Here is a 13,966-nt window from a genome sequence, read left to right on the forward strand (position 1 = left end):
AGGAACATCGAGAACGGAAAGAAGGGATTTGCAAATGCATCAGACTATTTAGAAACCTGGGATGACTCAGACAGCAAAACGGCTGTAAATGCTCAAAATTATTTGAGACATCCTGCAAAATGGTGGCATAACCACTCAACATCACTGTATCAAGGTTCTGAGACCAACTATTAACACACAGAAGTACTAGTAACTGAACTGAGGCTTGAATCCATCAATCCTATAAGTCTACAGATTAGTAACACGTTCTCCTGATAGAAAGATGAGAAGCCTAGTTCTTAATCCCCGTAGAAGAGAAGAGGGCGACCCGGATCAGAAGCGCATAAGGTAAAGGAGTAAAAAGAGCCTTACGTTCCCATCCACAAAAAATTCCCTTATATAACTAAAGCATTTCTAGACTCAACTTCGACCAGTTTGGCTTGGTAATCCTACAGGCAGTCAGGCTCTGATACAAAAGTTGTCAGTACCCTGATCCTAAGCCACACCGATCTAGCATGTAACACATCATATCAGTTTGCGGCCTCACGCACGGTATTCCCACGGGTGCCACCTTACCTGGCCCGGGACCGTTTGCGCCTTTTGGCTCACGTATATGATAGTGTCGCTAGCACATATGACAAAGAACCCGGGTCGACATGACTAGTCGTAAACCCAAAGTGGCACTAACTTATAGGGACAGGCATACATGACCCAGCAACGAACGTGTCGGTCATCAACGAGTGAATCCGGGCTGTAGCAGCTGGGCTAACAGGACTCCGGAGAATCCGGGCTGTAGCAGGCTAACAGGACTCCGGTAGACACCGCGTGACATTTCCCCAAAGGGACAGACACAGGAACGAAGGACACATGCCGGCCAGCCTAGGTGTTCCGGAGGAGTAGCAAGTTACCATGGCTCAGTGGAAGCACTAGGAGACATTTCCCGGTAAGAGAGGCTACCAAGGATAAACAACTAGGTTGTCGGATCCCACACATACCAAGCATTTCAAATCGTACACTCAATATGCTCGATATGTGCAAATACAACATGGCATCACAACAAAACTCTACAACTCAATGTATTTATTCGTTAGGCTGCGAGGAGCCAAGTATTACAACATGGGTCTCATGACCCAACATACAGAGCATACAAGCAACAAGCGGAAGCATAACATGTCTGAGTACAGACAGCTACAATTGAAAAAGACCGAGAAGCCTGACTATCTACAAGACCCTGCCGAGGGCACAAGATCGTAGCTGAGGTAACCAGCTAAACGTCGAAGTCCACGCGGAACTACTAGCAAGACTGGAGTCTCTCTGCAAAAACATAAATTAAGCAAACGTGAGTACAAATGTACCCAGCAAGACTTACATCAGAACTAACTACATATGCATCGGTATCAACAAAGGGGGTGGTGGAGTTTAACTGCAGCAAGCCAGCTTTGACTCGGTGGCTATCCTAAACTACGACTGCAAGTAACTCTTTTGAGGTGGCGCACACGAGTCCACATATTCACCATATCAATACACCACTATGGATCCACTCCCGTCTCCCTACGAGAACGCCATCCATAGCACTCACGCTTATCTTGCGCATTTTAGAGTATCCACTTTCACTTGTCTATGAACTCTATAGGCAACCCAGAGGTCCTTTACCGCGGACGCGGCTATTCAAATAGATGATGTTAACCCTGCAGGGATGTACTTCTTCACACACGCTCTCACCACTTATCGCCGTTTACACGGCATGTACTCGGCAACCTTCAAGCGGAAGCCCAGCGAGGGTGTCGGCCACGACCTGACTAACCACACAAGTCCCTAGTCCAGGTTTATCGCCTATTCAGGTCCCATCCGCAGGGAGTCCGGCCGAGGTTTCCACATACGGCCTCGAACGATGTGTGCAGGGTTCCCGAGACACCAAATGGGCGCCCGGAACACCGTGCCACGTGCCTACCGCATCACAGCCCACCCCTCGGGTCAGCGCTGCGCACGACCTCCAGCATACTACAAACACTAGAATCTACTTGCAACTCCCGGACAGAGGACAGGGGCGGTTAATAAGTTGAGAGGGTCCATTGGTTTTGGGCCCAACGCGTGGTAGTAGATTTTCATGGATCACAGACATAGAACTCATTTCCTGAGGACAGTTTCAATGAGACAACCCACCATGTACTCCTACATGGCCTCTCACCGCTACCTTTACCAAATCGTGTTCACACACTTAGCTCACACACAGTAGGACATGTTCATCACCATTCCAATTCATCCCCGATGAATTAGACCTGACTCAACTCTAAGCAGTAGCAGGCATGACAAACAAGCATGAATGAGTAGGCACATCAGGTCTCAAACAACTCCTACTCATGCTAGTGGGTTTCATCTATTTACTGTGGCAATGACAGGTCATGCAGAGGAAAGGGGTTCAACTACCGCATCATGTAACGGTTGCATCGTTGTTGTCCTAATGTAGTAAAAGAGAGCAGGAGCGAGAGAGTGGGATTGTATCGGAATGAACAAGGGGGTTTTGCTTGCCTGGCACTTCTGAAGATAGTATAGCTCTTCATCGATGTCATCGAACTCATCGTCGGAACAGGTCTTATCGAGAGGGAACAACCACCGGCAACAGAGAAGGAACACAATCAATGCAATGACACAATATGATGCATGAATGTGACATGGCAAAATGCTGTGATTTGAGCTAATGCAGTTAGCAACGATTTAAATGGAGGTGGTTTGAACACTAGATACAAATTAAAACTCCACATAAGGCATTTCAAATGCCATTAATTCAAATTGTCTTATACAGCAACTTTAAGTTGTTCAAACATGCATGAAAATGGTACAGATGGATAGATGAAATTTTTCAGCTCATTTTTCATATATGATTTATTTCATTTGGAGTTACAGATTATTTGCTATGATTTTTAGAAGTTTTGGATATTTTCTGAAATAAATAAATCATTTCTGAATTATTATAAATCCCAGAGAATATTTATTGCATCAGCTTGACGTCACTGTGATGTCAGCAGGTCAACGGGGCGGTCCAGGTCAAACTGACCAGTGGGTCCTGCGTGTCAGATTCTAACTAAACTAACATAATTTAGTTACCACTAACCTAACTTAATTAGCAGGGCGGCCCCACCTGTCACTGACCCAGTGGAGGTCAAACCCCTGGTCAACCGAGGTAAATGGTCGGCGGCTCGACGCCGGCGAAGTCAGACGTGGCAGCGAGGTGCGGGATTCCTCCTCCGGCGACCAAATGGCCGGTGGAGGGCATCTACATGATGCGGGCACTCGTCCGCGTCGAGTGGTGGCGGTGGTTGGGCCTGAGGTGGCCGGAGTCGTCGGCGGCGTCGACCTTGGCGGTCGCCGGAGCTCGGGTGAGCTCGGGGTCGACGCTACGGCGGCCGGGGCAGCTCGTGCGGGGCACCTACGTGCTCTACGCGGAGCGGGGAGGAAGCTGAGCACGACGGCCGGACCAAAGAGGAACCTTCCTCCCCGGACAGATTTTTGTGTTCGGCAGCTTTGTACTGCAGGCCAACTCGCTCAGCCATCTGGACTAGGTTGATAGCTACGGCCCTGGCCATCAGGTCAGATTTGGAAGCTTGAACTACGTCGCGGATATCCGTGGAGACTTGATCTTCAATGGATTAAAGACCGCGGTGATCGCTCCCCCTCGCTCCAATGAACACGACTTAAATTTGTCATCGGATCACATCCAGGAGATGGTTCCTGTTGCTGCAACGACCTTAAAACCAGAGCTGATCATGCCATCCCAAGTCATAGAGTCCGCGGCGTTGGAGCCGCACACGGACTCAACACCCTGCAATATTTGCGTCAACGGAACTTCGGACTCGTCCCCGGCTATAAGTTCCGGACCGTGTACGTCTGCAGACACCGAGCTTGATCAGTTATCGATCTTCAAATTCAGCGCCGCAGACGTTTTCCAGCACTCGCCTTTGGAGGACGTGCTGAACTCTTTAAAGAATTTGTCCTTGGAGAAGGACTCGCAGCCGAACTATGTTCGGTTCGAGTTAGAGGCTGATGATGGGGAATTTTGCTTCCCACCCGCCACCCACTTCATAGCTACCGTCGAGGACTTAACCGACGAGCTCGATTATGGCTCCGAAGACATCCACGGTATGGACGATGATGCCAACAAGGGGCAAGGTCAAGACCCGCCATTCACTGGACGTTGGACGGCCAACTCTTCGTACGACGTGTACATGGTTGATACATCTAAAGGACCTGGCGACGACAAAGAAGAGCCTGATGCGAATAAACCCTCTGAGACACTGTCCAAGCGCCGGCGCCCTAAACGCCGCTCTAAGCCTCGTCGCTCAAAAGATGGCAACACTGGCACTGGAGAAAATAGTACTCCGGGCGACGCCGAAAACAATGAAGGCCCTGTTGGAGCTGCATCCGAACAGGAGGAGCAAGACAACGAGCAAGTTAACCCTGATAAACAGGCCACGCCCAATGACCCGGATGACGATAGTTATCGTCCACCCTCCGAGGATGACGAGAGCCTTGGCAATGAGGACTTCATCGTGCCTGAGGCACCCCTCGAGCAGGGGCGCTTTAAGCGCCAGCTCATAGCTACTGCAAGAAGCCTAAAGAAAAAGCAGCAACAGCTCCAAGCAGATCAAGACCTACTCATCGATAGATGGACCGATGTCCTGGCAGCCGAAGAATACAGCCTCAAGCGCCCAGCCAAGAGTTACCCAAAACGCAGACTGCTACCTCAGTTCGATGAGGAGGCACCAGATTCCATACCTCCCTCGCGCAATGCGGACTGACCACCACGCGGTCGGGATAAAACGGTAACTCAGGCCGACCAACAGCCCGCTCCACCGCCTCGCAAACACAGGGACAGACCAGCTCGGGATCATACATACGACCTTCGGCAGGAATTGGACAGTAGAGCAGGACACACCAGATCAATCTACGGATCGCGAGGACGCTTCCCTACTCGGGAAGATAACTACCTATTCGGACGTGACAAACTTAATCACACCAGGGCCGATAACCGCAGACGGACTTCATCGGAGGTGCGCCGTGACGCGGCCCGCTATAGAGGCGCCGCACACCCTCTCTGCTTCACAGATGAGGTGCTGGATCACGAATCCCTGAGGGGTTCAAGCCCGTCAATATTGAATCATACGACGGAACAACCGATCCCGCAGTGTGGATTGAAGATTTTATTCTCCACATCCACATGGCCCGAGGAGACGACCTCCACGCTATCAAATACCTCCCATTAAAGCTGAAAGGACCAGCTCGACACTGGCTAAATAGTCTGCCTGAGAACTCCATCAGCAGCTGGGAGGACTTGGAAGAGGCTTTCCTTGATAACTTCCAAGGAACTTATGTCCGGCCAGCGGATGCCGACGACTTAAGCCACATATTTCAACAACCTAGAGAATCAGCCAGAAAATTCTAGACTAGGTTCCTAACTAAAAAGAACCAGATCGTTGACTGTTCGGATGCCGAGGCCCTAGCAGCCTTAAAACACAGCATCCGTAACGAATGGCTAGCGCGCCACCTCGGCCAAGAAAAGCCGAGGTCTATGGCAGCCCTTACGGCACTCATGATCCACTTTTGCGCGGGTGAGGACAGCTGGATGGCTCGTAGCAAAAACACAGCCAGCGAGGCAGGCCCCTCCGAGGCCAAGAACAGCACCCGCAAGCTCCGGCGCAATAGACACAAACGCCAAAGCAATGGCGACAACACCGATGACACCACAGTTAACGCCGGATTCAGCGGCTCCAAGTCCGGCCAACGGAAGAAGCCCTACAAAAGAAACAATGAAGGACCTTCCAGCCTGGACCGCATACTCAACCGTCCGTGCCAGATACATGGCACCCCAGACAAACAAGCCAATCATACCAACAGGGATTGTTGGGTTTTCAAACAGGCTGGCAAGTTAAATGTCGAAAACAAGGAAAAGGGATCACAAAGTAAGGACGAGGACGAAGAGCCCCGGCAGCCAAACACTGGGGGGCAGAAGAAATTTCCCCCTCAAGTCAAAACGGTGAACATTATATATGCTACACACATCCCCAAAAGGGAGCGTAAGCGAGCACTTCGGGACGTCTACGCGGCAGAGCCAGTCGCCCCAAAATTCAATCCGTGGTCGTCATTCCCGATCACCTTCGATCATCGAGATCACCCAACTAGTATCCGGCATGGCGATTCAGCGGCACTGGTCCTCGACCCAATCATCGACGGATTTCACCTAACACGAGTCCTAATGGACGGTGGTAGCAGCCTCAACCTGCTCTATCAGGATATAGTGCGGAAGATGGGCATTAATCCCTCATGAATCAAACCCACAAAAACTACCTTTTAAGGAGTCATACCAGGCGTAGAGGCCCGCTGTACTCAATCACGCTGGAGGTAGTCTTCGGTTCTCCGGACAACTTCCGAAGCGAAGAGTTAATCTTCGATATCGTCCCCTTCCGCAGCGGCTACCATGCACTGCTCGGACGAACCGCGTTTGCCAGATTCAACGCGGTGCCACACTATGCTTATCTCAAGCTCAAGATGCCCGGTCCACGCGGCGTCATAACAGTCAATGGCAATACTGAACGCTCCCTCCGAACAGAAGAGCATACCGCCGCCCTAGCAGCAGAGGTACAGAGCGGCCTTCTCAAGCAGCACCACAATACGGCTGCCGAGCCCCTGGACATCATTAAGAGGTTCCGGACTACACTGCAACAGGACAGCGCGGCTCGTCAAAAGCTCGATTAGCAATCCAGCCTCCATCCCAGTCCTGATGAAGTAGTGGCATTCGTACCACGCATACATAATTACGCACTCAAAATCGCATGGACATCGACGGAGGCACAAGCAAGCCCGGAATCTACAGTTTGGCTAGACCGATCCCGGACACACATATAACTTTACTATTTCCCTTTTCCCTTTTTCGCAGGTTTGTCTTAGGCGGGCCTCTTTTGACGGCCTGAGTTATGATCCTGTCAAAGGACAAATACACCGGATCGACATGGAGCACGGGCGTACAGGGGCTGCCCTAGAGGCCCACCCAACGATTACTCTATTTGTTTTCAGGACCCACGCGCAGCTCGCCCTTAGTTGAGGCATGTGAAATAGCGGGTTGCTTATGGCATTACTTTGTACCAATGCCCTTTGATGCATTAATCCAACTATAATGGAAACAGTTCATGGTCCAAGTTCCAGGGCCCCAGATACCATCTCTATTGTCCTTCTGTTTTCCTTTCAATTACTTATTTCCTAGCAACCATACACTCTGGTACGTTTTATATTTGCCAGGGGCTCCTGATCGCCCCATAACACGACAACAAAGTCCGAACACTTCTTATAGAGAAGTTCGGCACCCCGAATTTAGCATTATATGCATTGGCTCCGAATCATGTCTTTGGTCAATAGTTGGGTTGCCCGGCTCCTGTGCTTGCTACCCTACGTTCCGCTAAATCGGCTAGGGTAGTAAAGGGAGAACTACTGCGATTGTGCCCTGGCCTTGACCAGATGAGCGCCTCAGTAGAGAAAGCTGAAAATTGACTGTCATGATACGGCAAGAGCCGGTCAGCTGTTCGAGGGTTCCAAATCGTTGGAGATTTTTTCCGCATTATGCGAAAGATCGGCACTTTCCGATCAGTTGCTGACAACACTCGGGTTTGAACCAGGGGCTGCGCCCATGCTTTAATATAAAACTCCTATGGCTAAGTGAGGGCGTTTAAGCCGTATAGTCTGATTTCCTTGTTCGTTGCGCTAAACAACTCCTTCAAGGACCATACTATTGGATCAAGATTGTTTAGATTCCATCCTGAACACCTCCGTACTACCTACGTGAGGGCAGAAGACGACGACTGGCCAACCCTCAGATTACATACAACACGGTCGCACAGGAGGAAACAATTAAAAGCATAACAAAATTACATTAAAAAACAGGCTTTGTTCTCATAATACAAGGCAAGGGCAACAAGAATGTTTTCATTCGAAAATAATGTCCTACCCACACTCAGCTGCTGCAAGCCGAGACCCTTCTATGACATCCGCAAAATATCGCTCGGGTGTGCGATGCTCCTTGCCCTCTGGCGGCCCTCTGGCCACTTCAACGGCGTTCATCTTCGCCCACCACATCTTGCAACAGGCAAAGGCCATGCGGGCACCTTCAATACAGGCAGAGCGCTTGACGACGTCCAGCCGCGGATAGGCGTTCACCATTCGCCTCACGAGTCCGAAGTAGCTGCCGGGGATAGCTTCGACTGGCCATAGCCGGATTATCAAATCCTTCATGGCTAGTTCGGCCACCCTATGCAGCTCCACCAGTTGTTTCAGTTGATCGGTGAAGGACACAGGAGGCTCTGGCACCGCATATTGCGACCAGAATAGCTTCTCCGTAGAACCCCCTCATTCGGCTCAGTAGAACTCCACGGCGTCCGATACACTGCGTGGCAAATCCGCAAAAGCCCATGGGGAACTCCGAACCCGGGTTAGTAAAAGGTACTGCTTCTCCGCATACTTGCTTTGCATCTTAAATGCCTTACCCGCCGTGATCTTCTTGGCCTCCTGGATCTCCTGCAGGGCGGCTTGGGCCTCATTCCGTGCGGCCTCCGCGCTTTGACGAGCCTTGGCGAGTTCGGTCCCTTGAACCGACGCATCATGCTCCAAAGCCTCGCATTTCTTCACCGCATCCTGGAGCTCCTGCTGGACTTCTTTGACCCGGGCGTTGAGCTTCTTACGAGCGGCTTCCTGCTGGACAGCCTTCTCCTCGGCCTCGCCCAGGGACTTCCTCAGGGCCTCGACCTCGGTCGCGGCTCCCGCACATATTATGACACTACAGTCAATATACAGCGCCTATGCTTTTCGAGCACACAGCAAGTCGTTACTCACCTAGCTTCTCCTGGAGTCGAACCTTAACCTCGCCGAGCTCGCTCTCCGTCCGCTCCAGCCTCTGCCTCAGTTCAAAGACTTCGGCAGCATGCGAGGTTGCGGCCAACAGCGACGCCTGCTTATGCATACATATTACATTAGTCTGCTACAATAAAAGATTGATCCTCTGTCCGGTTCTTCTCGCCGAACACCGGACAGTGTCTCAGGGGCTACTGACTACATGGGGTTTTTCTCTTTCTATGTCACTTACCTCGAAACCTGTCAACAGGTTGCTACAGGCTTCGTTCAGTCCACTCTTGGTGGACTGAACCTTCTCGATCACCGCACCCGTGAGGACACGGTGCTCGTCCATAACGAAGGCGCCTCGTAGCGCCTCCATCAAGTTATCCGGCATCCCTGGATGGACAGGGGCCACCGGTGGAAGCGGCGCACCCCCTCCTTCAAAGGGGGCTGCTCGCCCGACTCCGGAGCCATATGGGTCTCCGGAATCGTATTCGGCTGAGGGCCGAACTGGATGCGGCCCTCTTCGCCAATCTCCATGGGTATCGGCTCCCCCACGTGTCCGGCAGTGGAGGTCTTGCCTTGTGGCGCCTCCCGGACAGCGTCCTGGGCTCCTCCCCGGTTTGGAGCGGCCCTCCGGGACAACACTTCGGTGTCGTCCCTGGCCCCGGGGGAATAAGCAGGCGGTGGCGACATGCTCGCAACCTCCGACAGAGCCAACGAACCTCCAGATGAGGATCGCTGGATAAGGTCGCGGGCCGGACTGCAATAGTACAGTTAACCATGTCAAGATAATAAAGAGAAAGGGCCGGTGGTGCACATGAGCAAGCCATGTCACTTACGATGCGGCCTGGGGCTTAGTGCGGAGGCGTCGTTCCGGACTGCTGTCAACGTCCCACGCGGTGTTGACCGCTGGGACGCCCTTCCCCTTCTTGGGCGTTTCCGCCTCCAGATGCGCCGAAGCTGCCCTCTTTTTCTTCTTTTCCTCGGGGGGAGGGTTGTTTTCCTCCTCCTCTTCCTCATCATTGTCCTCAGGGATAGAGGAATGGGCTTCGTCGTCCTCGGACATCACGTCCGAAGTGCCCTTGCGACGGGGGCCACTCTTGGCCCCCTTGGCCTTCTTCTTGGCCTTCTTCTCCGGCGCCTTATATGGGGCCGACACCAGCATCTTCGCTAGACGCGGGATGACCGGCTCTTTAGGCAGCGGAGCCGGACACTAGATCCGCTTCGCCCTCTCCATCCAGTCCTGGAAAAGCAATGATGAACTCAGACATCATCTTCAAAACAATTAAGTTGGGGATACGTCAGAAATAACATACCTCGCTGGCGGGGTGTTTACAATCGTGACCCCGGTCTGAGTCCGTGGCCGGTGACTTCTCGTTGCCCTTAAAGAGCAACTTCCAGGCACCTTCGTGAGTAGTCTCGAAGAGCCTTATCAAGGTTTGGTGTTTCTTCGAATTGAACTCCCACAGAGGGCGGCTTCGGTGCTGGCACGGAAGAATCCGGCGAACTAGCATCACCTGGATTACGTCAACGAGCTTGACATTCTTGGTCACCATGCTTTGAACGCGCGTCTGCAGCACTATCAGCTCGTCAGGTGAACACCAGTCCGGACTCTTCTCGACCCAGGAGGTGAGTCGCATGGGAGCACCAGAGCGGAATTCGGTAGCTGCGGCCCAGGTGGTGCTGCGAAGTTCCGTGATGTAGAACCACTGCTTCTGCCACTCCTTTACTGTCTCCACAATAGTGCCTTTGGGCCAGGAGACGTTGGATAGCTTGCTCACCATGGCTCCCCCGCACACCGCGTGTTGGCCATCCACCACCTCCAGCTTCACGTTGACTTTGAGCCACAGCCCGAAGTGGGGTTGGATGCGGAGGAAGGCCTCACACACGACGATAAACGCCGAGATGTTGAGGAAGGAATTCGGGGACAGATCATGGAAATCTATCCCGTAATAATACATCAGCCCACGGACGAAAGGGTGGAGTGGTGTAGGATCGAAAGTATGTCTAGAGGGGGGGTGATTAGACTACTTGACAAAATAAAAATGCCTTTTCCCAATTTTATTTGTTGGCAGATTTTAGTAACTTAGCACAAGTCAAGCAATCAACCTACACATGCAATTCTAAGAGTATAGCAGCGGAATGTAAAACAATTGCATATGAAGGTAAAGGGATGAGTTTGAGGGAGCAAACGCAATGTTGACACGGAGATTTTATTTCTTGATAGGTGGTGCTATCGTACATCCACGTTGATGGAGACTTCAACCCACGAAGGGTAACGGTTGCGCGAGTCCACGGAGGGCTACACCCACGAAGGGTCCACGAAGAAGCAACCTTGTCTATCCCACCATGGCCGTCGCCCTCGAAGGACTTGCCTCACTAGGGTAGATCTTCACGAAGTAGGCGATCTTCTTGCCCTTACAAACTCCTTGGTTCAACTCCACAATCTTGTCGGAGGCTCCCAAGTGACACCTAGCTAATCTAGGAGACACCACTCTCCACGAAGTAACAAATGGTGTGTTGATGATGAACTCCTTGCTCTTGTGCTTCAAATGATAGTCTCCCCAACACTCAACTCTCTCTCATAGGATTGGATTTGGTAGAAAGAAGATTTGAGTGGAAAGCAACTTGGGGAAGGCTAGAGATCAAGATTTATGTGGTTGGAATGGGATGTCTTGACCTCAACACAAGTGTAGGTGGTTCTCTCTCAGAAAATATGTATTGGAAGTGTAGGCATGTTCTGATGGCTCTCTCCACGAATGAAGAGTGGATGGAGGGGTATATATAGCCTCCACACAAAATCTAACCGTTACACACAAATCACCAAACTCGGTGGGACCGATTCAGAGAACTCGGTCAGACCGATTTGGTTCATAATGTGACCCTTAGGTGTTTCGGTGGGACCGACACGTCAACTCGGCGGGACCGATATCACTAGGGTTAGGGCATAACGTAATCTCGATGAGACCGATTACACAGACTCGGTGGGACCGATTTTGGTAATAGTCAAACAGAGAGTTGGTCAGGCAAACTCGGTGGGACCGATTCGCTCATCTCGGTTGGACCGAAACATTACGAAAAGGAAACAGAGTGTTTGCATTGCAATCTCGGTGGGACCGATCGCTCATCTCGGTTTGACCGAAACGTTAAGAAGGGAAACAGAGAGATTACAATCCCATCTCGGTGAGACCGAGATCCCTATCGGTGAGACCGAAAAGACTAGGGTTTCTGGCAATGGCTATGTCAACTGAACTCGGTGGCGCCGGATAGAAAGAATCGGTGGGGCCGAGTTAGACTTGTGGTTTGGGACATATGTGGATATGAGAAAGTAGTGGAGGGTTTTGGAGCATATCACTAAGAATTTTGAGCAAGCACCTCATTAAGCAACACCTCATCTCTTCTTAATAGTATTGGCTTTTCCTATAGACTCAATGTGATCTTGGATCACTAAAATAGAAAAAAGTAGTCTTGTGCTTTGAGCTTGAGCCAATCTTTTGTCCTTAGCATTTTGAAGGGTCCACTTTCTAATCCATGCCATGCCAATCATTGAGCTTTCTTGAAATATTTATCTTGAAATAGCATTAGCTCAATGAGCTATATGTTGTTAGGAATTACCAAAACCACCCAGGGATAGTTGCACTTTCAAGTGGAAACCCTAGCCCGTGGAAGAAATGGGGGGATGAACACTACCCTCTCGCTGGGCTTCGGCATGGGGACGACTTGTCCCTCGGTCGGCAGACGGTGGGCGATCTCCTTCGCCAAATATCCGGCCGCCCGAAGCTCAGTAATGTCCTCCTCCTTGACGGAGGAGACCATTGATACGTCTCCAACGTATCTATAATTTATGAAGTATTCATGCTATTATATTATCCATCTTGGATGTTTTATGGGCTTTACTATGCACTTTTATATTATTTTTGGGACTAACCTATTGACCCAGAGCCCAGTGCCAGTTCCTGTTTTTTCCTTGTTTCAGTGTTTCGAAGAAAAGGAATATCAAACGGAGTCGAAACAGAATGAAACCTTCTGGAGAAGTTATTTTTGGAAGAAAAGCAACCCGGGAGACTTGGAGTCCACGTCAAGAAAGCAACGAGGAAGGCACGAGGCAGGGGGCACGCCCACCCCCTGGGCGCGCCCTCCACCCTCGTGGGCCCCTCGTGGCTCCCCTGACGTACTTCTTTCACCTATATATACCCATATACCCTAAAACGATCGGGGAACAGAATAGATCTGGAGTTCCGCCGCCGTAAGCCTCTGTAGCCACCAAAAACCAATCGGGACCCTATTCCGGCACCCTGCCGGAGGGGGGAACCCTCACCGGTGGCCATCTTCATCATCCCGGCGCTCTCCATGACGAGGAGGGGGTAGTTCACCCTCGGGGCTGAGGGTATGTACCAGTAGCTATGTGTTTGATCTCTCTCTCTCGTGTTCTTGATTTGGCACGATCTTGATGTATCGCGAGCTTTGCTATTATAGTTGGATCTTATGTTGCTTCTCCCCCTCTACTCTCTTGTAATGGATTGAGGTTTCCCTTTGAAGTAATCTTATCGGATTGAGTCTTTAATGATTTGAGAACACTTGATGTATGTCTTGCCGTGCGTATCTGTGGTGATAATGGGATATCACATGATTCACTTGATGTATGTTTTGGTGATCAACTTGCGGGTTCCGCCCATGAACCTATGCATAGGGGTTGGCACACGTTTTCGTCTTGATTCTCCGGTAGAAACTTTGGGGCACTCTTTGAGGTTCTATGTGTTGGTTGAATAGATGAATCTGAGATTGTGTGATGCATATCTTATAATCATACCCGCGGATACTTGAGGTGGCATTGGAGTATCTAGGTGACATTAGGGTTTTGGTTGATTTGTGTCTTAAGGTGTTATTCTAGTACGAACTCTAGGGTTGTTTGTGACACTTATAGGAATAGCCCAACGGATTGATTGGAAAGAATAACTTTGAGGTGGTTTCATACCCTACCATAATCTCTTCGTTTGTTCTCCACTGTTAGTGACTTTGGAGTGAATCTTTGTTGCATGTTGAGGGATAGTTATATGATCCAATTATGTTATTATTGTTGAGAGAACTTGCAGTAGTGAAAGTATGAACC

At 50.7% G+C, this 13,966-nt stretch overlaps 1 long non-coding RNA gene across 2 annotated transcripts in view; it reads right to left on the reverse strand.

Annotated features, from left to right (window-relative positions):
- Nucleotides 1-1,018: 1,018 nt before the first annotated feature.
- Nucleotides 1,019-13,966, reverse strand: part of LOC123168563 (uncharacterized) — a 33,460-nt gene continuing 20,512 nt past the window's right edge. The window contains exon 7 of one of the 2 annotated variants that reach the window (XR_006484407.1): nt 1,019-1,293. This is a non-coding gene — a long non-coding RNA (uncharacterized lncRNA). Of the gene's footprint in view, nt 1,294-2,472; nt 2,572-13,966 lie in introns of those variants that run through there. The other variant, XR_006484406.1, reaches the window with a different exon arrangement.

This window comes from Triticum aestivum, chromosome 7D (genome assembly GCF_018294505.1).
Source record: "Triticum aestivum cultivar Chinese Spring chromosome 7D, IWGSC CS RefSeq v2.1, whole genome shotgun sequence".
Taxonomy (NCBI): Eukaryota; Viridiplantae; Streptophyta; class Magnoliopsida; order Poales; family Poaceae; genus Triticum; species Triticum aestivum.